At 41.0% G+C, this 23,530-nt stretch overlaps 1 protein-coding gene across 7 annotated transcripts in view; it reads right to left on the bottom strand.

The window, feature by feature from the left end:
* NGF (nerve growth factor) overlaps positions 1-23,530 on the bottom strand; it is a 47,485-nt gene that overhangs the window by 20,742 nt on the left and 3,213 nt on the right. The window contains exons 3-5 of one of the 7 annotated variants that reach the window (XM_052698063.1): positions 19,554-19,615; positions 8,446-8,512; positions 5,853-7,246 (exon numbers count right to left, since the gene is read on the bottom strand). The gene's annotated coding sequence lies outside the window, so the exon portion shown is untranslated. Of the gene's footprint in view, positions 1-1,353; positions 1,623-5,852; positions 7,289-8,445; positions 8,513-10,115; positions 19,616-23,530 lie in introns of those variants that run through there. The other 6 variants (XR_008210109.1, XR_008210108.1, XR_008210107.1 and 3 more) reach the window with 6 other exon arrangements.

Here is a 23,530-nt window from a genome sequence, read left to right as displayed (position 1 = left end):
CAAAAGCTCTTTGGGGCACTGTAACAATAACATACCATATTTGTACTTAATCTGTTGCATTATTTCTGTCTAAAGGAACATTCCTTTTGCACCTTATTCTTCTACCTCCCGAGCTCACACCAGCAAAGAAAGCTGCAACAGTCCCTAGGATAAAGCACTGGCTCCTATTCTCTGCTTTTATGTTCCCACATACCCCAAACAAACACCATTTTAGCTTCTGGAGTAGGTGTGGTGCTACAGGCACACTTAATGTGCTTAACTCCAGGTGGACTGCTATAGGCAGAGCTCAGTGGCTGAAAGCATTGCAAGAGGTCACATCTTCTCCTTCTAGCAGCGCTTTGAAACACAGATGTAAGTTTTACCACATGCACGTTTCCTTTTATCCTCTGTGAGCTGAGGATTCTCCTGATTTGACAAGCTGCTGCATGAAAGGTGAAGGATAGTGATGTCAGGCTGCATAAGGGAAGGTGTGCTCTGGAATCAGAGGGGAAACTTCCTATAGTGTTCTGCGAGCACAGAACTGGTGAATTATGGTTCTCTGCAGGTTTGCATCCACTTATTTCTCTGCCTTTACTGCAATAGTTCCAAGTTCCCACAGCATCTTGTATAAGCTTCTTTAAACCATATTCCCCCTAAGATTACATGAATTCAGCACGTTCCTGAGAAGTACTGCCATACAACACAGTAACATTCTGCATTTCAGAGAAACAAGAGCACTAATACCAAAATGAGGAGCATCACCACTGAGAGCTACGAATACAGGTAAAGCATTTTGTGCTTTGTTGACCCTAGGGCTGAGGTGAGCATTGACCTAAATCCTCAACTGCAGCTGTGCATTGCCATAGCCTTGTCTTCCTACATCACCACTTTCTTTTAAAGTTCCAGAGAGAGAATGGTGAGGTGGTGAAACAGGCTGATGGTGGAATGGTGGATGCCCCATCCATCCCTGGAGGTGTTCAAGGCCAGGTTGGATGGAGCCCTGGGCAGTTATGGGATGTGGAGGTTGGTGGCCCTGCATGTGGCAGGGGGTTGGAGCTTCGCGATCCTTGAGGTCCCTTCCAAACCTGACCATTCTGTGATTCTACATCAGCACCTTGGAGGACACACAGGGTATGAAAACAGTGCCCTGTGCCTTCATGGTACGCTCAGTATTACAAGCAGGCTTAAGGGATGTAGGGGCATTTCTCCTGGAGTTGCCCCTGAAAGCACATGAGGGAAGATGTTTGAGAAGCAGCAACCAGGCCTTTTGTCCTGCTCAAAAAGGTGCAAAACAGCTGCTGACAGGCTGCAGGCAACACCAGAGTATTCACAAGTAGACCAATGGTTATATACAAAAAGAAGATCTAAACTCACCCAGCTGGTGGAAAGGATCTCTGACCACACAGCACTCCTCAGGAAGCAGCCTAGGTCCAAGGATGCTCTCCCTTGAGCGGCTGCCCCTGAAATGAGCCCAGGGTGGCTCTGCATTGGGTGCAGCCCTTCTGGGCACATGGGAGAGCACAGGTGCAAACAATGAGCTCCTCAGGCCAACAGCACCCCTTCACCAGATGCTCAATCACCAGCTCAAGGATTCCCCTGCTCTTTTCCATTTAGAACCAATGGTCCTTGAAGAAAAAAAAAAAAGCTGCCAAAAATGTAAGCAGTTATTCTGATTATTTCTGAGATTTTTACAGCTGTGGAAGTAACACAGGTGAGAGCAGCTGCTCTTCCTACAACGTTGTCACTTTACAGAGGAGTCAGGGTGCTGAGAGAGGGATTCACAAGTTCAAGCTCTGAGAGATATTGAGGAATGGGATGAGGATAGCGACGCTTTTTTCTTCCAATGCATTTATATCTGTATCTTTATTATACAGATATCTTTATTTATATCTGTATTTGTGCGTGCAGACGTAATACATCCTTGTGATATTAAGTCCCTGTGTGAAAAAAATGTTTCCTAGATGCTGGGAAGCGTTGAGATGTGAGTGCAAGAAGAGTTTTAAGCATCTCAAGCAAAGCATTCAAAGTGGCAGTGTTTGTTTACCTAAAAGAAAAATTACCAGTTTTAAAAATGCCTAGAAAACACAGCTATCTTGTGTAAACTTGTCTGAGAGTTCTTGTCCTGGGGCTAAAGTGGATGTAAAGTGATAGTAGATATTTCCCATTTTACTCATCTGGAGGGAACTCGTCCCCGCTGCCAAATTCATGTTAATCAAGAGGCGAACAGGAATTGTCATAATGCAAATTCTTGTGTTAGTGACAAAAAAATAAAAAAGCATACAATTAGTGGTTTGTTGTGTCTTACTCTGTGTATCTTTACAGTATTATGTGCATGGCAGAAGTTACTGGAAAAAAAGCAGAAGTGTCATTGGCGGGTTATGGATAAATAGGTCAGACAAGCAATTACTGACTGCAGACTCTTGGCTGTTTCAGCTGCATGGCTGCTCTATGGGATCGATAACGCACAGAATGCAGCGCATCGGAAAATGGATTTGCACACAATACATTTCTAATATGCTGCAATTCAAACCAAGTGGTGATGAGGAGCGTTGACTTGTGGTGAATTAGGGATGTGATCTGCGCTCATCTTTTCTTTCTCTTTTAGTTGGCTGTGTAATTAAAACATCTCAGAAGCCTGACCCTACTGAAACCAGAATGTCTTGATTGGCAAGCGCTGTTACAGACTAGGATGTAACTCTAATGGCAGCAACATACAGACCAAGCAGAGCTACGAGATAAACATTATATTATTCTGCAGACGCAGCAGAGATTTTGCCTCATGGTTGGTTGAAAGAATGCAGAAACTACAAACATTTCTGGAATATGCCAAGCATGCACTTGTGTTGGAATACCTTCAGATTCAGCTATTGCTTTGAAAGGAGGGTCAAATAAGAGCATATCTGCTCTTTACAGTCTTAAATGCTAGATGAATTTTGAAGATAGCACTCAGATGCTTATTCCCTATTCCTCTGTTAGAGCTGAAAAGTTGTAAGATATCCTGCTTTGTAGCTGCACAGCTTTTTGCAGGACGTAGCAAAAATCAGTACAGCCTGATTCCTGCACTTGGCTGAAGCAGGCCTGGATTGGAATCTGAAGTCTCTTTGGTAACCATGAAGCACTTGTCAGACAGAGTTCACTAGCTGTGGACTTCTATATGAGGTCTCTCTCTCCATGAAAAAAAAACCTCCATGGATGCCATTTTGCAGGGAACGCACGTGGCCTGGTGTGCTGCTAACATTCACCTCCAGGACAGGAACATCTCAAGAACTGGTCAAATACGTATTGGTTTGTTTTTGAGTGGATGTAGAATCATAGTGTGAGGTTGGAAGCAAGCATTAAGATCATGTAGTTCCGACCCCTCTGCTACAGGCAGGGACACCTCCCATAGCCCACGCTGCTCACAGCCCATCCAGCCTGGCCTTGAATGCTTCCAGGGAAGAAGCATCCGCAGCCTGTGGGGGCAGCCTGTTCCGGAGTCTCACCACCCTCACAGTACAGAATTTTTTCCTAATATCTATTCTAAATCTACCCTCTTCCAGGTTAAAAGCATTTCCATGTAAAACCATATGTGCTGAAAATGCAGTGCTAGCATCAATCTTTCTGGGATCCACAGAGTCTGACAGGTACATCCTTTCCTTGGGGGGGCACTGACACTGTCAGTGAAGCTCATACTTGGTTAAAGACTTATTCACCCAATGGCAGCTTGCAGTAGGAACATTTGTCAGGAGGTTTGGACATATTAGCTGTTACTAGATAGCAAAGTTATCATGTGCTGACTTCCCGACAAGCTTTTACTTGCAGCACTGTTCCTCAGCTTGCTGCAGAGGAATCGACTGTGGCACAGGATGATTCCTCTCTTCTGTGTGATCTGTGGAACAGGTCCCAATTCTCTCCTCTCTACTATTTTCCTTCCATGCTCTAATAGAAACTATTTCAGTGCCTACCTATGGATGGCTGCAGTTTCTGCATCTGACTGCAGTCCCTTTCAACCTATCTGCAGGAGATGCAAAGCTGTAGTGAGAAATCCTGTTATGAAATCGGGAATGCAGGCTAAACATAAAACTTGGAATGAGTTGTGTTTGACTATTAAGGGTAGAAGCCTTTGCTGTTGGGACGTTCTAAAATAGCTTAGAGAATGTGCTCTGTTGGAAGGCTCTTGCCCTCACACCAGAAGACCTCAAAGGATGGACTTGCTTTTCACTATTTCTTTATCTGATATCTTCTTGCCCTTAGTGGTAAATTTTAAAGAGACTTTGAGGAAAGGCTAGAGAGAAGTGCAAATGATTGCATTTAGAGCAATGATGTAGAAACATTTCATTTTGTACTTGTCTTCCAGGACCCGAGCTCTCTATTGTGTGACAACAATAGAAATGGTAGAAGTGTAAAAAGCTGGACTCCCTGCCAATGTTACAACTTGTCGTTACTACTAAAAAAGGCAGCAAGCTGGGAGGGTATATCAAAGAATGAATCACTCTGCATTTGCCTCGTTTCTTGCGCTTGTTTTCCACACATTTTCTGCTGATCACTGTTGGAGACGTAGGTCCAGGCCAAAAGCACGTTTGGATCGAGCCAGTGTGGGAGTGCTTATGTGTGCTAAGTTGTTCTGCAGTGAGATGCATGGTTCTCTGCATCAGAAATGGAATCAAGGTGCAGCTTTTCAGTTTCACTATGAGGAAAACCAGGTATGGAGTCAACCTCTAGCAGCACTGCAAAGCTCACGCACAGCGTTTTTCTTTCTTTCAGTGATGCAAGGATTGTCTCCACCATGATTTCCACCACTGCATTGCTGGATAAATGAGATGTTGTAAAATTCAAATCCTTCAGCCTTCATTAGCAGCGAAGTGAAGCTTTCAGCTAACTCACTTTTCTGTGTCCTTTACTTTCTTGCCTTGTGCTGATCTATGTAAATAATACTATTTTCAGACCTCTGGCAGGAAGAGAGAGACTCTAGGGAAAATATGCCCTGATTGGGCAAATCAGGATAATGGCACAAGTCTTGTAAATGCTATCAGCTCTGCTTTTTAGGGACTCTTTCAGACACATCCCTTCTCCTCCCCTCGCTAAGAGACCCAATGCTACTGCCAGCAGACTTGCAGTACTACAAACAGAAACTACCATCTGTGAAAGTCAACCATACAAATCAAAATGCAGGCTTATAGCATGCAGCATTCACATGATTTGAAAATGCTCGTTGCATGCACAGAACACATAAAACCAATTTGGGTTTGAAGAAAGCGGAGTTTACTCTGGGACACAGCGTTCAGTATTTGCAGATCATTGGACAGCTCAGCCTGGTACAGATCATGCCTTTTTATGGGGACATTCCAGCTCCAAAGAAAGCAAATTCTTCTGAAACACATTGTCTTAGTTAAACTTCTAATATGTTTGGGTAGTGCTAGCAGCAGCTTTATATAATACAGTCTTGTAGTGCCCAACAAAGACCAAACAAAACCCCAACCCATATTCTATGTGCTATTGAGCAACAGGAAATACAGCTAATGTGGATATTTTACTACTGTGAGATTTGCACAGCATTTTACACCTGGAATTGGGATGAATAACAAACAAGGAAGTGGATATCATCTGCATCCTCTCTTGTAGTATACCCGTGATACCTGGTGCTTGGAACCAAACCAAGTCACTTACTGAAATTCCTTTAAAATCACATTCATTTTACCTTCTGTTAAGTTTTCATTAAATTCTACACGCGTATTTCATGTCCTTTTTTTAAAATTTAATATACTACTTAACAACACTGGAAAATATCTGCAGTACACAGAATAGCACAGCACAGAACAGAAAAGAAAGTAGCAGTTTGGCTGGAAGGGACCTTTAAAGATCATTGAGCCCAACAGGCTGCCCACTTCACTTACTGTTAGAAAACTGTGCAGGTAATACTGCGGAGGTCTTGCCTCATTTCTTCGCTCTAGCATCCTGAAAAACCACTCAGTAGTGCTGGTGGGCAAGTAGTTGCCTTGTAAGTAGTTGCCTTGTAAGTAGTTGCCTTGTAAGTAGTGTCACGCGTGGCTTCTGCAAGAATATCCATGTTGTGGAGTGCTAAAGGCTTGGATCCACGTTGAGTGCCTGCCATTCTTCTGTGTGCCTTGGCACTGCTGTCCTTGCAATGCTGTGATCCGTTTGAAATGCTGAACCGCATCGTGTCTGAAAACTATTTTTTGTTATGCAAGAAGGGAGGGTTGGTATTTTGGGTTTTCCTCTTCTTACTGTTCTCCTCAGGACATTCAAATACATTCAGATACATTCTGATGTGTTTGTGATTCTGTAAGACCTTTCAAAATTTGTGTCATTTCACATGCAAGCCATCAGATGGGCAAAGTCATTTTCTGCTTGAGAATTATCAAAGCATTACTTTATTAAGAGCTGATCTCAAACTTATATATGCTTATTATTTCTAATATAGGGAACAGTGTCCAGGGTATCTTATGGAATATTAAGAGTGCCTGCCTGTTCTTCAGCTCTAACCTTGTTTTTGTGGGCCCAATTTCATTGCACTAATGTTGTGATCGGTGTGAAAAGTTGTGTGTGTTCCTTTTTCCTTTCCCATGTGCTTTCTGTTTACTCACAGAGCCTTTCAGTTTCTTAGCCACTTGTAGTTTTGAAAAGCATAGAGCACAGCTGACATACCTTCATTTTGGAATGAAGCTGTGTCTTTGTGCCACATCTTCTAGACAGGAAGGAGCATTTACCTGCACTTTGCATAGAACACTGAAGCACAGAGAGAAACTGAACTAGGAGTTATCATCCAAAGTCTGAGGATGTCTGTAAATCTCAGCTGCTGGATTCTGAAAGGCATTCACCAGGTAGAGCAGGAAGAACTGTTTTCTCAAGGCGATGGAGAACGCTTTTACTTGACTGAAGCTTAAGTGTTGGGAAAAAGTCCATGTGAAGATCCAGCACTCGAGTGAAAATGAACAGTTAATACTTGTTCTTAAATCTCTGCCTTTCTCTTCGAATTATACTTAAAGTGGAAGTGCCTTTAGGTGTCCAGAATGTAAATATTTGGCAATTGCCAAGTGCGCTGATGGGAGACTGCAGACCAAGCTCTACTCTGATTGACACTGAAAGCTTCTGTGATTGGCAGCAGCTTGTCTCTCTCAAATGTTTCTTCTGTGACTTCTGTGTCAAGAGTGAATTCTCCAAAACCTCCAGTTTCCTTAAAATTTTAACCTGCTCGCTGGGAACAAGAAAAATTTCCCTTTCCCAGTATTCTTCTTTTCTCATTGCTCTTACTGCAGGGAAGAACTGCCTGAAAAGAAGAAAAAAACAAAGCACAACAACAACAACCCCCCCCACCCCCAAAAAAAAAAAAAAAAAAAAACCAACAAAAACCACAACCTTCATTCCAGAGTCAAATTTGCAATGAGAATCTTGGAGTCTATTTTTGTCCAATACCATTTGGACAAAACTCAAGAATTTGATTTTTCCCATTGCTTTACTTTGTACTCCAGTTGACTCTGAAAGCACTGCCTGAAACGCTGAACCACAAAATTCAATTAAAACACTGGGAGTAAACAGGGAGAAGAAATCAATGAGTGGATTATTCTATCAGCTGCTGTTCCCATGATCTTTCTAATCTTATGCTGCACTACTAGAAGGGGTGTAGTGAAGCAGAGGCATCGTAAAATCAGATCAAACACTTCATGCTCTGAGCACATAGCAGAAAATTAGATCGATAGCATGAGCCCATTTTTTTTTTTGCTTGTAAGTAGCTGGACTGCTGAATCTATCCATAGTGTGGAGGCTGATCTGTTTTTTAATCCTTCTCAGTCTCACTATGAAGTTAAGCATCAGTTCTCGGAACAAACCTAAATCAGTGCAGATGCCAGGCTCCTCAGGTGTGTATTCACTGCTGCTGTATGCATCCGGTAATGAATTAAGACGTTTGGAAAAGAAATGTTGATCAAGCACGAAATTCCATCTGCATCTATTGAAAATTTCAGGCAGGAGGGAAATGTTCTAAAATTGCCATATTTACCACTTGCTCCTACCTTTGTCTGCTGTCACTTTGGGCTCCCAGCACAAAAAGACGTGGAGCAGTTTTAGACGAAAAGAGGGGGGATTTATGTTAGGTGGGAGGAGGGGATTCTCCACCATAAAGTGGTGAAGCCCTGGCACTGCTGCACAGAGCTGCTGCTGCCCCATCCCTGGCGGTGCCTGAGGCCGCGTTGGATGGGCATTGGCAACCTGAGCTGGTGAGAGGCCATCAACCCACAACAGGTCCTCTTGATATAAAGAAACCTCCTTATATAGATTGTCAGTCTTCATTTGGGAAAGGCAACGAGCAGAACGTACTTTTATTAATGTCTCATGTCACTTATTCTTTTAGATTGGTTTACTGGTGGAATACAAGTGATGTACGCTTCTGTTGATAGTCCTAAATAATGGAATGGTCAGAGCAATGCAGGAAAAAGGGGTTGCTGGTGACTTCATTCCAAAAACTCTTACCTGCGCTGTGCTGCAGAGCCACAGACTTCAAATGCCTTTGGTGATAAACAGAGGGAGACATTTCACTCTAGGAAATGAAATTCAGCGTTCCATGTTTACCTGGAAGAAGTGTTGCATCATAATAACTGTTTTCTAGTTTTGCAACACTAGCTCCAGTCCTTCATTTCCACTATAATCTTGGTCTCTTGGAAAAATAGTAGTCTCTAATTGGATTCAAGTGACAGATACCAATCAGGTGGAAGTTGATAAGTATTTGCAATATGAGACATAACGTGATATCATGATGTATTTCAACCACAGACCCGCATGTGTACTCAGAAAGTGTGGCAAGGAGAGTAGCATCATCTGTTTCCAGCAATATTTGGCATAACAGCATTGCTCAGGATAGTTTCAATGGTTTCCTGACCATTCATCATAGCAGTACATTGTCTCTCATGGGCACCTACGAGCTGCCATAAACATGTCTTCCTTTCTGAACTTCCTTCAAATATATTTATTTCTGTGGCAGAGAGAGGGACTTGGAAAATGCTCTGTGCAGAAGCCACGGGAGCTGATCTGCCACTGAGCAGGCAGGTGGCCAACTGAACGCACAGGCATACATGCAGACAGCTGAAAGGACAGATGTATCAAATCAGATTTATGAGGTCAGTTTTCCCAGCCAATAAAGCCCAGATTGCTGTCTGACCTGTTATAACCTTCCTGTGTTTAAATGAATGTGAAACAGATAATCCAGCATTTGGCGGAGACAACACTGACAGAATGCAAACATTATTTCTGTAGCCACATCAGATTGTTTTTCTACTTCAACACAAAGTGTTGGGTTGAAGATCTTTGAGGAGTTCACAGTATTTTTATACTGCTTGTGTGTGAACAAAAATTTTCTCAGTCCAAGGGAAGGGGCACAGTATACTTGTTTAGTAGCTTACTGCAGACAATAAATAGACATCTGACTATAATTCTGCAGTGGCAGATACCTTCTGAGCAGACATGTAAATTGTATCTACTCCTCAAACGCAGAAGATGAACCCATCTCACTGTGAGAAACGTGGACAAAATGCCAATTAAAGTTTCATGCTACAAGCATGGTGGGAAAGTAAATAATATCCTTCTCTGCAAATTGGAAAGGTATGGATCTGATGGGTGGAAGGTTCAATGGACAAAGCACTATCTGCAGGACCGAATCCAGAGAGTGCTGATCAATGGCTCCACGTCTGGATGGAGATCAGGGATGTGGTGTCTCCCAGGGGTCGGTGCTGGGGGCAACGTGCTTTAATATCTTCATCAGTGATGCTGACAGTGGAGTTGAATGCGCCCTCAGCAAGTGTGCAGATGACACCAAGCTGTGGGGTGTGGTTGGGATGCCACCCAGAGGGACCTGAGCAGGGTGAGCAGTGGCCCAGGAGAACCTCATGAGGTTCAGCAAATCCAGGTGGAATGCCCTGCAACTGGGTCGAGGCAGCTTCCACCAGCAATACAGGCTGGGGGTGTAAGGATGGAGCACAGCCCTGACGGAAAGAACCATGCATGATGATAACTGAACATCTGATCCTTCCATGCCATACCACTAAAATTAAATGGCAGTATTTCATTATGGTGGTGTTGTTTAGCTGCTTAAATTAAAAAGTTGCATTTCTTCCTTTTTTTTTTTTTTTTTTTCTCCAGTAAAATAAAGCATTTTTCCATTCTGTAAAATTCTTTTTCTCAGCAAATGGGTCTGAATTCTTTCAATATTGTTTTTTGAATCTTTTTTTTTTTTTTATCCTATGGGAAAAAATGCAAATTACAATATGAACGTTATATGCAGGACACTTCAAGAAGATACTGAAACTGAAAAGTAAAAATAACTTTCTGATGGGAATATATTAAATAACATTGAACATAAAGGCTCACTGGCAGTGTCAATTGCCAGCTGCAAAAACATACAGTATTAGGATGGGAAACCTACTACGAAGACGCAGGCACTTGGGAAGAGCACATTAGTAAAAATGCTATTTTTATTTAAAGGTTTGTAAGTCAAAGTTCATCTTTCAGTGTTTTTTAAAGATTAGAATTTCAATGACTTTAAAGCTCTAGGACCACACAACCCTGGGGCCGCCGTCCTCGCGGGGACCGAATGAGAAGAAATTAATTCGTTGTGCATCAAATCTTATGCATGTCTTTGGACTTCATGAGCTACTTTTGTTCTTTTGTATTTCTGTTTTTGCTTTGTATTGTTGAACTGCAGAAATAATAACAGACAGTTGGTGCCTGCAGATAGTAGTTAAGGATTGTTAAAGAAAGTAAGCCACGCTGGGAGCCTTTATAGAAGTTGAAGAGCATGGAGAGACACTCAGATTTTGAATTTCACAAAGCTGACACTGAAATGTTCACCACAGCACCTTCACAATCAAAAAGCATCACTTCCCAAAACTGCTCCTCGTCCATTTCTGTTGCATTTTATCCATGGTGGAATGGTTTTGTCTGACATCAAAAACACTTCCACAGCCCTCCTGCTGCAAGAAGGCAGGCTCAGACAAGCTGTCTCTTGCCTTCCTTTCTCATGCTGGAAGCTGTGACAGATTCTTCACCTAAACTTGTATTTTCCTTCGCCAGCTGCAAAAAATGTCTTCCAATGCTCTTCTTTGGTAGAGCCATCAGGTGGGGCTCTTGCCAGAAGGAGGAATTCTGGTCGTTTATTCTAAGAGCTTTCCGGCATTTATAGAGATGCTAAATTGAAGGCTTTCCAGCACTCACAAAAACACGTGTTTTTATTAGTAATTACAGCTGTTTGTGTGCATTTCTTGGGCTGTGCATTACAGCAGATGCTTTCAGAAGATGACGTTCTTTCCAGGTGCCATCTCAAAGTAAATTAACATTACAGGAAGCTTTTTACAGTCAGATGTGGCTCTGTATAGTTCTCCCTCTCAATAGGCAACACCTGATAAATGGTTGCACCCTATTACATAACTTCCAGTGTTTCAAATAAGTTTCCATTAACCCAGGTATCAAAATGGAGGTACCGTTTCTCCTGCTCATTTCCTCACCTATGACATTCTTAAGGACATTTCTCAGTTTAGCACTGAGTGTAACTCAGTGGGAGTGTTTGCAGAGTGAATGAGTGACATCACGTTTCTCTCAGCTAACAAACAAGCACTGCGCGTCTTATTTAAATTTAATCTTGACCCTAGGACATCAACTTCAACTTCTGTTGCCTTGGCCTGAGTTTGCCTATCCCAGATGACTGTAGATGTTACATGGATAACATTGCATTTAGCATCTTACCATATGTTTTATGTCTTTTTTGGGATACCCTGATAACCTTTTGCATGACACAGAAGTTTTGCTCCAATTGCCAAAGGCACAGAGGTCAGCCAGTCTTCATAGTAGTTTATGTTGAGAGCACCGGATCTTGTCTTTTTTTTTGGTGGAGGAAGCTCTACACAGAAGCACTGCTTAATCCTTACAGATTACTTACTTTATAGAGCTGACCTTATTCTTTTCCCTCTTCCCTACCCTTCTCTGATGCTTCATTTGCTCACATTAACAAGTTGGTTACACACTGGTGAACAGACTCGCATTGTAGCACGGAGTGGTTCATACATATGAGACTCAGTGCCTGATCGAACACCTGCCAAGTGGATTTTGGATGCTAAGGGTATTTGGTATGTGGGCAGAACTATACAAAATATTGCAGTTTTCAGACTTCAGGGTCCAGTTCTTCTTCAGGGAGATGGATGGCATGACTGTCTTTGGACTCCATGGCAAGGCAGGTTGGCTTCCAGATCACTGCAAGGCAATCTCCAGGAATTTGCCACAGCTTGTACTTATTCATGTGTCTTACACTGACTGACAACAGTGGTGTAAACTGGCATAACGAGAAAAGAAGTGATAACATTCAATCTTTTGGGGCTGTTTCTGTCCCAGAACATTTCTCATGGTGGAAAGAGCAAGTGATTAGAATGTGGTGCGTCTGCTTCACCAAGAGAAACAAAAAAGAGTTGTCTGAGCAAGCTTTAGCTAGAGGCTGAGTTTCTGGCATCTTGGAAGAGAATGGGAAGTAAATCCTGTACAGCTGGGAAAAGATTCAGTGTGAGCTTCTGTGTGAGAAGGATTTGTACTGCGAAGGAAAAAGAGCTTCTGTCCTTTATCTTTTGTGCTTGTGGTTGCAGTTATTCCATTAATTTGATGATGTAAATGCTAAGCACATGGCGAAGATGACTTCAGAAGTCTGACCTTTCAATTTTCTTATTTCCCTTCCTTCAGCTGAATGGGGGGAGGTAGTTATGGAATTGACAACAGACCCTGAGAGGACCAGATCAGAATAAGGTGACAGTGCGCAAATGTCAAACTTCAACAAATTAATCCCAGGATGGTCACCCAGATGTGTTTGCAACAGATAATCTAAATACAAACATAACGTTCTAATCTCTGCCACGGTGACTCAATAACAGATGCTAAATGGTCCACATTAACCTTAGGGCAAAGCATCAGCATCTGTTGCATAAATATTGAAGGCAATATGTTTCACACAATATTTTGAAGGATTACTTTTTTTCTTTCTCTCTTTTTTTTTTTTTACAATTACAACCACATTTCACAATACTCAACTGTCCTTTGAAATACCTAAAAGAACAGGAAGCAGTGCAAAACATGGGACAACTAAGTAAGTTAAGGACAGTAAAACTGGTGTGCAGCATTCTATGGTTTCCTTTGGATGCTGCTTTTGGGAAAAGAGAAATCTTTGATGAGAATATACCTTTGGTTCTTCAAATGTTATTAAACTGAAATATAAACACAGAATCATAGGATGGCTTGGGTTGGAACCCAAGGATCATCAAGTTCCAGCCCCCCTGCTACAGGCAGGGCCACAAACCTCCAGACCTGGTACAAGCCCAGGCTGTCCAAACAAAGTATAGAGTGGCATTTTCCTTCTGCTGAATTAAGCTGCAGTGTAAGGGATCACCTGGCACAACTTTTGACAGATTGGTGTATTTTAGATATAGAATCATAGAAAGGTTTAGGTTGAAGTGGACTTTAAATCCATATTGCATTAGCAAATTATTTCCCAGATGAGAACAAATCCCATATAGCCCTTAAAGCAGTGTAAGCTGATCCATCTCGGCAGCATTTATTTTCAGATAGTGTCATTGTTTCACTTTTATTGATTGCTTTCAAATTTTAGGCTTTACTTCTGCCAGGATGGTTAATCTGTGGGCTCAGAGGGTTAATGCCTGATAAGAAATTCTTCAAACACAGTGAAAGAAACCCAAATTTCATCAGGGGCGAGGCAGGGGACGGGGAGGATAAGGCATGACTGAACAACGTAAAACAGCAATTGAGTGCTAATTCAAATACCAAACAAAACCACAGCAGAAAGTTCTCAGACAGACTCCCAGAGGACGAGTACATAACCAAATAAGTACTAAGGAATCTTGGACATAAAGAGGTCCTATAAAAATTGGATGCTGCTGAAAATATCACCTCCCACCCAGTCCAAATAATAGGTGATGTTCTAGTGTGGTCTTTTATATTCAAGATCCTTTACATAAAGAGCCAGATTCAAAGTTTAGAAAGATGAGAGAGCAGAGCCTGGATGCCGTATTTAAAACAGCGATGTGGATAAAACTCTGTGCATCTCCTGTGCTACCATCAGCTGTAATCTTAACCCTTTTGCTTTAAAAATAATTAAGTCTCTAGAAAGACAGAGATGCAGCAGTCTTGGAAGGGCTCAGCTGTTCAGCACATAAAGCCCTGAGGCTCTGAAGTGAAATGGTTGTTACAGCAGTGAATCCTATAAGGCTCCTTAAAGACTTGGGAAAAAAAATCCAATTCCCAATGAGCTTTCAGGTATGCACAAGTTTCATTTTCACTTGGTTGGGTTTTTTTGTCTTCTAGTTCCAGGAGACTTTCAAGTAAATTTCATTTGTCCTTAGTGTGATGTCTCCATGACCTGAACTCACTCTGGTGACAGGTAATCTTTAACTGCATATCTATAAAGAAGTATAAACCATGACTGTATACAGTAGTGCATTTGGTCTTGCTAAACCATTTAATTATGAAGTTCTATAAGTGATGTAACTATGATAACTTCAGCACATTCTGCTTGACCAAATTTCCATGTTCTACATCTCTTCTGTGTAATTGAATTACAGGACTGCAGTATAGTGAGGCTGTCCAACAGTAAAAGCATTTAGTATTGCAGACAGAGCCACAGAGCAGGGAAGAAACTATCCTGTTATCTTGTTTGCTTGGAGTAAGTCACTCTGGGTTTTTTTTTTCCAGTCTGAAGTTATATCAAAATCATTCAAAATCATAGCCACATATTTCAGAAAGCACAGTTCAGTACTGAAAGGACTGTCGTGACGTGAAAGCAGAGGTCCCAATACACTGCAGGGATGGGTTTAGAAGATGGGCAACAAGGCGTGAAAAGAGAATTAGATCAGAATTGTTTAGGGTCATGAGAAACATAGCAAAGGTAATGCTGGTGTGTTTTCTACACCATGAGAAGTAGGGGGCAACAGAGCTGGTCTCAGAGTAAAGAGAAGACGACTTTCCCTTGTGACAGACAGCTCAGCGCTGAACTTCTTGCTGCAGAATGTCACAGGCATGGAAAGTTTGCAGGAGTTCAAGGGAGAACACATTCCTGGAAAGGAAATCCTGAGAGGACTGCTGCTGTCTCCTGATTTAAGAAATTCCTAAAATGCGAGTTTCTGGAGAGTGAGATAATGTTGTGGAGCCGTTCATATGATGTGTGTCCTAATCTTATGCATTTCCATGCTTATGCTTTAGTCATTATTGTAGGAAATGAGATATTTAGCTAAGCAGATGTTTGGTATGATTCACCACTTATGTTAAGGCAGTTTGTATTGGATGGAGGTTCAATATTTGCTACATTTACTTGCTGCAGTGTAAACTGGAATTTATTACAGAAGGAGATCATAGAATCATAGAATTGATCAGGTTGGAAAAGATCTTAAAGATCACCAAGTCCAACCACAACCTGCCCATCCTACCCTAACTCTAACGGCAGCTCAATCACATCCCTGAGCACCACATCCAGATGGATTTTAAACTCATCCAGGGCTGGTGACTCCACCACCTCCCTGTGCAGCCCATTCCGGTGCTTAACAACCCTTTCTGTAAAGAACTTCTTCCTGATATCCAACCTAAACCTCCCCTGGCACAACCTGAGGCCATTTCCCCTGGTCCTGTCACCAGTGAGAAGAGACCAGCCCTGCTCTACAGCAATCACCTTTCAGGTATTTGAGGTATTTATCAACTGCACCCTGTTCTGTGGTGATCCACTATTAGGAACACCCCCCCCCAAAAAAAAAAAAAACAAACAAGACTAACAAGGATTTGTTTCCAAGAAGCAATATATTATATTATATTAAACATAAGACCAAAAATTTTTGGAGAAGATAATAATGATTCCATTCACGAAATGCCATGCACATCTGAATGAATGCTTTTATTTGTCATAGTGTGTCTTCAAGATTTGATAAGTGCTGATGTTAAGCAGTTCAAACACACCTGCACATCTGCTGTGTTGATGCACGCATCACCTGCACGGCGTTTGGCACTTTTCTATACCACCACAGTACAGACAGCACCCAGACCTACAGGAAAGGCTGGCACTCTGCTGATGAGCTGGTTTGGACATTTACACTCTGCTGTGGGAAATCCTTACCAAGCAGCACACATTCTTTTAACTGACTTTCCTTTTTGGTTTCCATGCCTCAGTGGACTGATGAGGGGCTTGATGGAAGAAAAACTCTCCCTGGAGAAGATTTCTAATTTTGCTCCCTGGGTGAGCAGAAAATTTTAAAGAGCAGGCTGCAGGCTGACACTGGTGGAGGAGGGCTGGGAAAGGTCAGAGACCCCTGAATCATAGCTTTGTTTTCAGCAGCTCCGCTGGTGAAGCCCCCTAGACATTCTCCAAGGCTCTCTGTTTGAGAGACAGCTCATTTCCCCTCCTAGATTTATAAGACTGTTTAAAATTGTGACATCTTTAGGGCCCTCGAGGCCAGCATATATGGATGAAGCTGGGAAAACTGCAAACACAGAATTAAATACATTTCTATAAATGCAATGCCAGTTTTCTTCCACTAAGACTCTTGTAGTCAAGATGCTCCTACAACATAAGCATGAGCAGTTTGCACTGGAGGGCAAAATCCTTGAAACTCTGTTTCTCTAAGCTCCAAAACATTCAATTTTTACTATTTGTCCTTAAAATAATTGTTGTTTTTTTTTCACTTAAGTGACACTTTCTGTATCTTTCGTACAATAGTTGCAAATCAGCTGTCCTACTATGGAAGTGAATGTCATAGATAGCAGCAGAGGCTTCTATCTTGTTTTAAATAAGTTTATAAGTAAGTTTAAAAATGATTTCTTGAAAATCAAACCTTTCGTAGCAATGCTTTTTGTATCAAGTTGTGGAGTTTAAACAATTTTTTTTTAAATTACTGTTATAACAATTTTAGGAGGTTTTTTGTTGTTGTTGTTGTTGTTGTTGTTGTTGCTGTTGTTTTTTCACTTCATTCTAAAGCAGAAAATCTCCGTCATGGAAGTACTGTCATCTCTTTGTATACTCTATAAGTCTTTCAGGCTGCTATAATACATCTTCTAGAATGCTGAACTCTGGTTTTCTTTTACACCAAAGGCAGTAGAGGGGAACTATCAGATTCTTGCTAGGAAACAGAAAAATCTATTTTTGTTCCCCTTTCCGTTATGCACACTCAGGTGGGGTGCCTGGAATCATGCAGGATTCAGGAACCCCAGGAATTCCTTATCTGCAATGCAAGGTTAAAACACACCACGTTTACCTTAATATTCCAGTGCGTTGGGTTCTTTTACTTTGCAGAAATGTGGAAATAGATGCAATAAGCAAAGGGATGGCAGTCACACACCCAATGCTACCAGAAACAAAGAAGTTCTTACCGTGTTTCACACTGACTCTTGCCTTTTCCTCCTGAAAGGTTCATGGCATTCAGCCATTCATTTGATTTAAGAAAACTTGATGATCACATCCATGTCTCTTGGCTGCTGGTGTGACAAACAGTTACACGTGGATGTCCTTGCAGAAGGTGATTACCTTTTGCAGTCTTAACAATGGCAGTAAAATATGCCTTCCTAGGCCATTAGTCTTAGCTTAAAGCAGGAAAAGGAAGGGTAAGTGCATCTGACTGACAAAAATTCTTAGTTTATCTTCTTCAAACTTGACAGAAGTCTTACTTGGCACTTGCGAGGCATGTATCATAAATAAGTGATTTATTTTTCATATACATATTTAAGTGCTAAGTTACACTGCTTTTCTTAAGGCATCGTATCAAATTCTATTATTCCTCCTAATATTGTGGGTCTCTTGAAATCTGAACTCAGGCCTTGTTTCAGATTTTTCTTCACTTCCTGCTCACACAGTTCATCATGTGAGTGAAGTTTTTCCATATCTCGACTATTTCCTAGAAATAGTTCCTTTCCTTTGTACCATATTAGTACTGGCACACCAGTCACACAGATGGATTCTATCTGCTCTCATCTGCAATGAAATTAGTACCGAGTTCTTCATCTAAACCACTCCAGCATGCAATGTAATTCTTTTATATCCATATTGATTTTTTAATTATGAAGATCAAAGGTATGAGTCAACCAACAAATAATTTTCAGTCTTCTTTGCATCTCAGTGTTTTTATGTACTTGGACTTCAATTGACCAGAAGACCGTAGCTTTGCACTTGGAAATTGTTTGATTTGACAGGTTCTGTATTTGCGACATCAAAATATGTTGCTATGGAAAATGTTACAAGTTCTAATTAAAAATGCAGAGGTCACAAGTTTCCCAGAACCAGTAGGGCGTAGATCTTAGGAAAAAAGAATCACAACATAAAAAATCCAGAGATATGTCAGTCTGCAATTTTCCAGATCCGAAAGGAGTGCAGCAAGTGTTCAGAAAAAATACATGAGACTGGAATTTTGATCAAGTTCCCTTGCACTCATTCATATGCTGTGTGTACACCTTTCCACTGGCACAAATTGCCTTCGCAAATCACACGCAGAGCTCTGAAATGTCCTCATACAAATTAGAGGAGAGTTAGTAATTTCATGTAAATTAGTAGAAAGTAGACCTGCGTGGTGGTTCTTTCAAATCAAATGCCAGCACTGAAATACCTTCCACGTAACATCCAAGCATTCTGCCACCTACACGCATCCATCGCTTCCTTTGAAGGTTGGTCCATGTTCACTTATGACTCACTGATTCTCCTTCTCTTCATTACCTCTTTATTTGTTCAACTGTTTCTGCATTCCCCCTTCATACATTTTTCTTTGTAAACAATCCTTGTGACTTTCTGTTCCTTTTGCTCCAGTTCAGCCAAACCACAAGAACCAATGGTACAAGTGCAGGCCTGAGGCAGTAATATCTGAGCTGGAACATCTGTAAGATGTACCCACAAACTGTTCCAATCAGAACCTAAGAGTACCTCAGCTGCAATGAATTCATCCATGCTCAGTGCCATGCTGTTAGGAACACACCTGTTTTGGAGATTTTGGCCTTGCATAACACAAGACTTTTCCATTTTCACTCAAAATACATTCTGTTTCTTATCTTTTTATGGCGTTGGAATTCTCAGTGCTTTCTTTATTCTTTCTTCTTTTTATTGTTTTTCCAAAGCAGTGACGTGTCGTTACTACAGCACAGGACCAAGTCAGCTTCAGTTTCCTCCTGGGACAGAATCCTGTGCTATGCAGGTTGCAAGCTTGCAGTCCGATGGCTCCTCAAACCCACCTTTTGGGTTTCCTCACCCACACGCTTTTCTAGATAATAAAAAACAAATATCACTTACCTGAGTTTGCCATAATACAAATGCATGTGAGCACTGTATCACAACTGCTGGGAAGCAGCTGAGCAGCAGCAGGTCTCATTGTGTTAAACCTTCATCTTCTCGTATCAACTGAGATTCACCTGGCCCACAGAGAATCATTCTCTTGACTGAACTGCAATCAGAAGTGGGTAAGCAGACAATTGTTTTTATGTACATTTTGTTAAACCAGATGTGAATTTTGCAGAACATTTCAGTTATGTGCTGAAGATTTCACAAAGGTACAGCATGAGACTTCATGAGGTAGCCTTACCATAGTATGGATGTACACGTAATCTTTCCTTCTTTTCCTTTTTAACGATCTTTTCGGCGTTTCTGCAAGAATTCAATACTTGGTTTGTTGCCAGAGTTAACATGTGGGTGACTAACATGGCTGTGGCCTCAGGCCACAACCCTTAAACTGAGAAGATAGAAGGTCAAGTGGAATACGAGAGCATGAAATGGACTTTGTTGTTAGTATAGGCATTTTTTTCATAACTGCAGAAACTGGCATTGGGATGATGAATTTCAAAGCCTTTCTGCATCATTTCAGTATAATAGAAAATACCATAATTGATACATCAACAGTAGAGCCCCTCTCCCCTCCCCAGCACTACTTTTTCCGTTTAAAACTACCATGGCTAATTAGGACAAGGACTGGATGCCTTCATGAACTCTTAAAATGCCGATCTACAGTTTTACGAAAGTAGGAAATGTCATTCATCTGTATTTAATTAAACTTTTTAAAGTCTATGAACAGAGCTCATTACCACGAAAAATTCTAGGCAGCTGCCTTAAAGCAGTTTCTACAGTTACTTCCTTCTTTCTCTGTTAATAAGGAAAGAATTTCTCAGATAGCTACAGGATAAATTTGGGATCAAGATCCAAATTATTTTGTTTTTTTATTGAACTGAAGCACTGCCAGATCTTAACCTCCTTAGTAAGAGGAGAGACTGGATTCAGATGGCAGTTTAAAGGGCAGCCATGCTCCTTAGAAGGTACAAACCTTCTGCCTTACTCATTTCTACACTGATAATTTACTTGATCCTTGTTAAAATGTAGACTAATTAGGCTAATCATTTAAAATGTCCTCCTGCTTAATATGCTATTAGAGACTTTAAATAATACTTTCCTCCTTTTTCTGTACAGATAGTACACATCTTTTTTCTATCATAAAGCAACAGAAAGTTACAGTCATTTTACATGAGCTCAGTATTTCCATTTTCCTATGTTAATTGTGGATATACTTTTATTGCTGCCTGCCTTTCCTCTTAATTGATGCTTTTAAAAATAAGGCACATACTGTGAAAAGGCATTATCTTTAAGGGACGTATTATATCATACCAGCCACTATGAAGAATTAACTCTATCCCAGCCCAAACCAGAACAGTTGCAGTACTTCCTAGGAGAATCAGTGCCAGCTCTCAGCACCACATATACTGAGGGTTGTTGTTTCTTATGCAACAGCTAGAAAAACGTCTGGGGCTTTGCCTAGAAGTTGACAGACAAATTTAAATAGTCCCTGTAAATATTTTGGATGTAGAAATTAAAACCAAAGGGAAGTTTACTTATTATGTTTGCTATATAAAGGAAGTTACTTGCTATGTGTCCTATAAAATACAACAGTTTCTTGCAAGGCTTAGCAATGAGCTCACATCTACCCATTATGCACTGCACACACGTATGTGAAAACAATTTGGGCATAATAATCAGCATTTCCTGCACCATGGCTCAGTGTCCTTTTAAACAGCTTAGTTCTTGCTCTTTCAGGTTTTGGTAGCACTTTGGTTCACAACAAAGGGCAAAGTTCTTGATGAATTAAAATGAGGGCTACACTGTTTGGTCACTGTAACCAACAGGCACAGCTGATCACCAGGTGACAGTTCTACGTTCAGAAACATTTGGATCAGTATCTTCCAAATGTTCATCCCAGTTGTCACAAAGAAAGAAAAACGGCGTTGTCTTCTGTTGTCTGACACCTGGCTGCTTTTTGGGGTTTTTTTGAGTCATCCATTGATTTCCAGCAGGGAATCATCAGGCCGATGAAACTGTACAACAGTCACTTTTGTACTCTAGAACATACAGCTCAACCTGTTTAGGTAGCAACAAATAATTTGTACTAAGCAAAAGCCCTAATGCATGGTAAGGTAGTATTTATTTTCTTCAGAAATTGCAATAAATTTGAATTTGCATCAATTTCCATCCCCTTATAAGAAGATTATTTGCTTTCTTACTTCTTAGGCGTATGGGCTGTTTTAATTTCATTAACAAAAATGACATTCTTCTAGCTCTGTGTCTAAACTGACAAATCCAAATTCTGAATCTTGAGGGGGTGGAGATCAAGAATAATTTCAAACTAGAGCTGGATGTCGTACAACGCAGCGGTCAGAATCTTCCTGTTTGAGTTCCGGGTTTTAGTTTCGTCAGTCAGAGGAACTCTGTGTGGAATTACTCACAATCACCAATGGCTCCAATACTTCAGAAAGTTATTCTGGGAACTTTTCTTCTAGGTGGGTTATCAGACATGGATGGAGTCTCTTTAGAACAGAGCTAGCATTAAGTAATTAACTAATAGCTGATCTCATGCTTTTGGTAATAAGGAACTAGATTATTAAAAATGGGCAGGTAGATAGGAGATGGAGAGTGAAGAAGTTTGTTTAGCTTCATCATTAGAACTGGTGCTGGCTACGACCAAATTAATATAACATCTTTCCCACTGTTAAGACTTTATGTTGCAAATCTTTAAAACGCATCTGTCATGTTCTCTTTAAAATAAAGGAAATAAAAGCAGATTTTTTTTAAAGAACTGTACAGCCTGGATACATTTTCCATTTTTCAGATAACATGCATGTCCCATGGAAGGCAAACTACAGAGTAGCTCTGGTCCTTTTCTAAATGTTAGGTTTTGGATATTTATTTTTTCTCACATGTTCTTCTCTTGGACACTGCATGCAGTAATAATGGGCAGACCATCTTAACAGCAAAGCTTCAGAACAACTAATGTTGTATTATGATCAGAGGCATAAGAAAGAGACTGTTAAGTCAGTGAACATGGGGAAGATAAAGGGGGAACGACTATTTCTCTTACTTTTGCAATGCAAGAAATGCAAGCTCCCATCTAAATCAACTAGTAGATGATTAAAACAAGGAAATGGAAGTATAAAATGTATTCCATTGACAGAGGGTACTGTGAAAGGTAACAGCTGAGACAAAGAAGGGTCAGGACAGTTCTTGATGTATTAGGATAGTGTGTTCTTGAGCACAGGTCACAAAAGAGAAAAAGCTCCATGGTTCTGTGACTGCATTATTCTCTGCAAGTCGTGCTGCCCATTCATGCCAGAGAAGAATTCAGTCCAGTGTTGGTGTGGTTTTGGTTGTATTTTTTCAAATAACATGGAGCAGAATGAGATGAGTGAGCTCTTCCTCCTGTTAACATCAACTTCATAATAGAACACTATATAAATCTCATAAATGGCTGGTCAAATAAGTGCTGACTGTTGGAGTCCCCCAAAATCTCTGCACCTACTTTGACAAATTGTGCTCCTTCATCCGACTCTGAAATTGCAACTTAGAAGAGATGCAGCACTTTCTAATTTGAGGTCCTTCATTTTCAGTTTGGCCATACGATGTGTCGTCTCACCAGACCGTGGTGGGACAGCTGGTTTGCAGTGAACTCGAAGATCAAGATAATTACAGCGTCTGCAATTTGTCCAATTCACTTTCTCTAATTTCCTGTTTGCTGGTGCTCAAAACAACAAGTGCATTCCGTCATGAAAGGAATGAGCCTACTGACAGGGAATGAGATGGAGTGGAAAGCAGCTGTGCTGCTGTTACAAACAAACTTTGTTCCAAAAACTCATTGATTACATGTACCAGAGCAGTGATACCATGTGCAAAAGAAGAGCAGCTCCGTACTTCCATAAACTAAGGATGCAACAGAACATGTCCCTCTGCTGCTCTGAATTCTCTCATTCAGGCTATCAAACTGTAGCCTTAGGGATGCTTAGCAAAAGGGAGCTTGTACAAAGTAGGCAGGTTTTCACCTTATTTCCAAAACCACTGAGTTTGAAGTTCAAAATCAAATAACTTTCTATTTATTAGCAACATACAGTGAGCCAGTGTTTAAAAATGGCATCTGGCTGTAGTCACTGCCTGTGCCCCAAACCATATTTTCAGCTGACAGTGAGCCATGATGCTCACTGATGGGAGGTGACCCATTTTTCTCTGCGCATTCAGTTTGACTTTCTCTCC

Source organism: Tympanuchus pallidicinctus, unplaced genomic scaffold (genome assembly GCF_026119805.1).
Source record: "Tympanuchus pallidicinctus isolate F22 unplaced genomic scaffold, pur_lepc_1.0 scaffold32, whole genome shotgun sequence".
In the NCBI taxonomy this organism is placed as follows: Eukaryota; Metazoa; Chordata; class Aves; order Galliformes; family Phasianidae; genus Tympanuchus; species Tympanuchus pallidicinctus.
The sequence above is the reverse complement of the archived record's forward strand: the minus strand, read 5'-3'. Positions and strand labels throughout refer to the sequence as shown.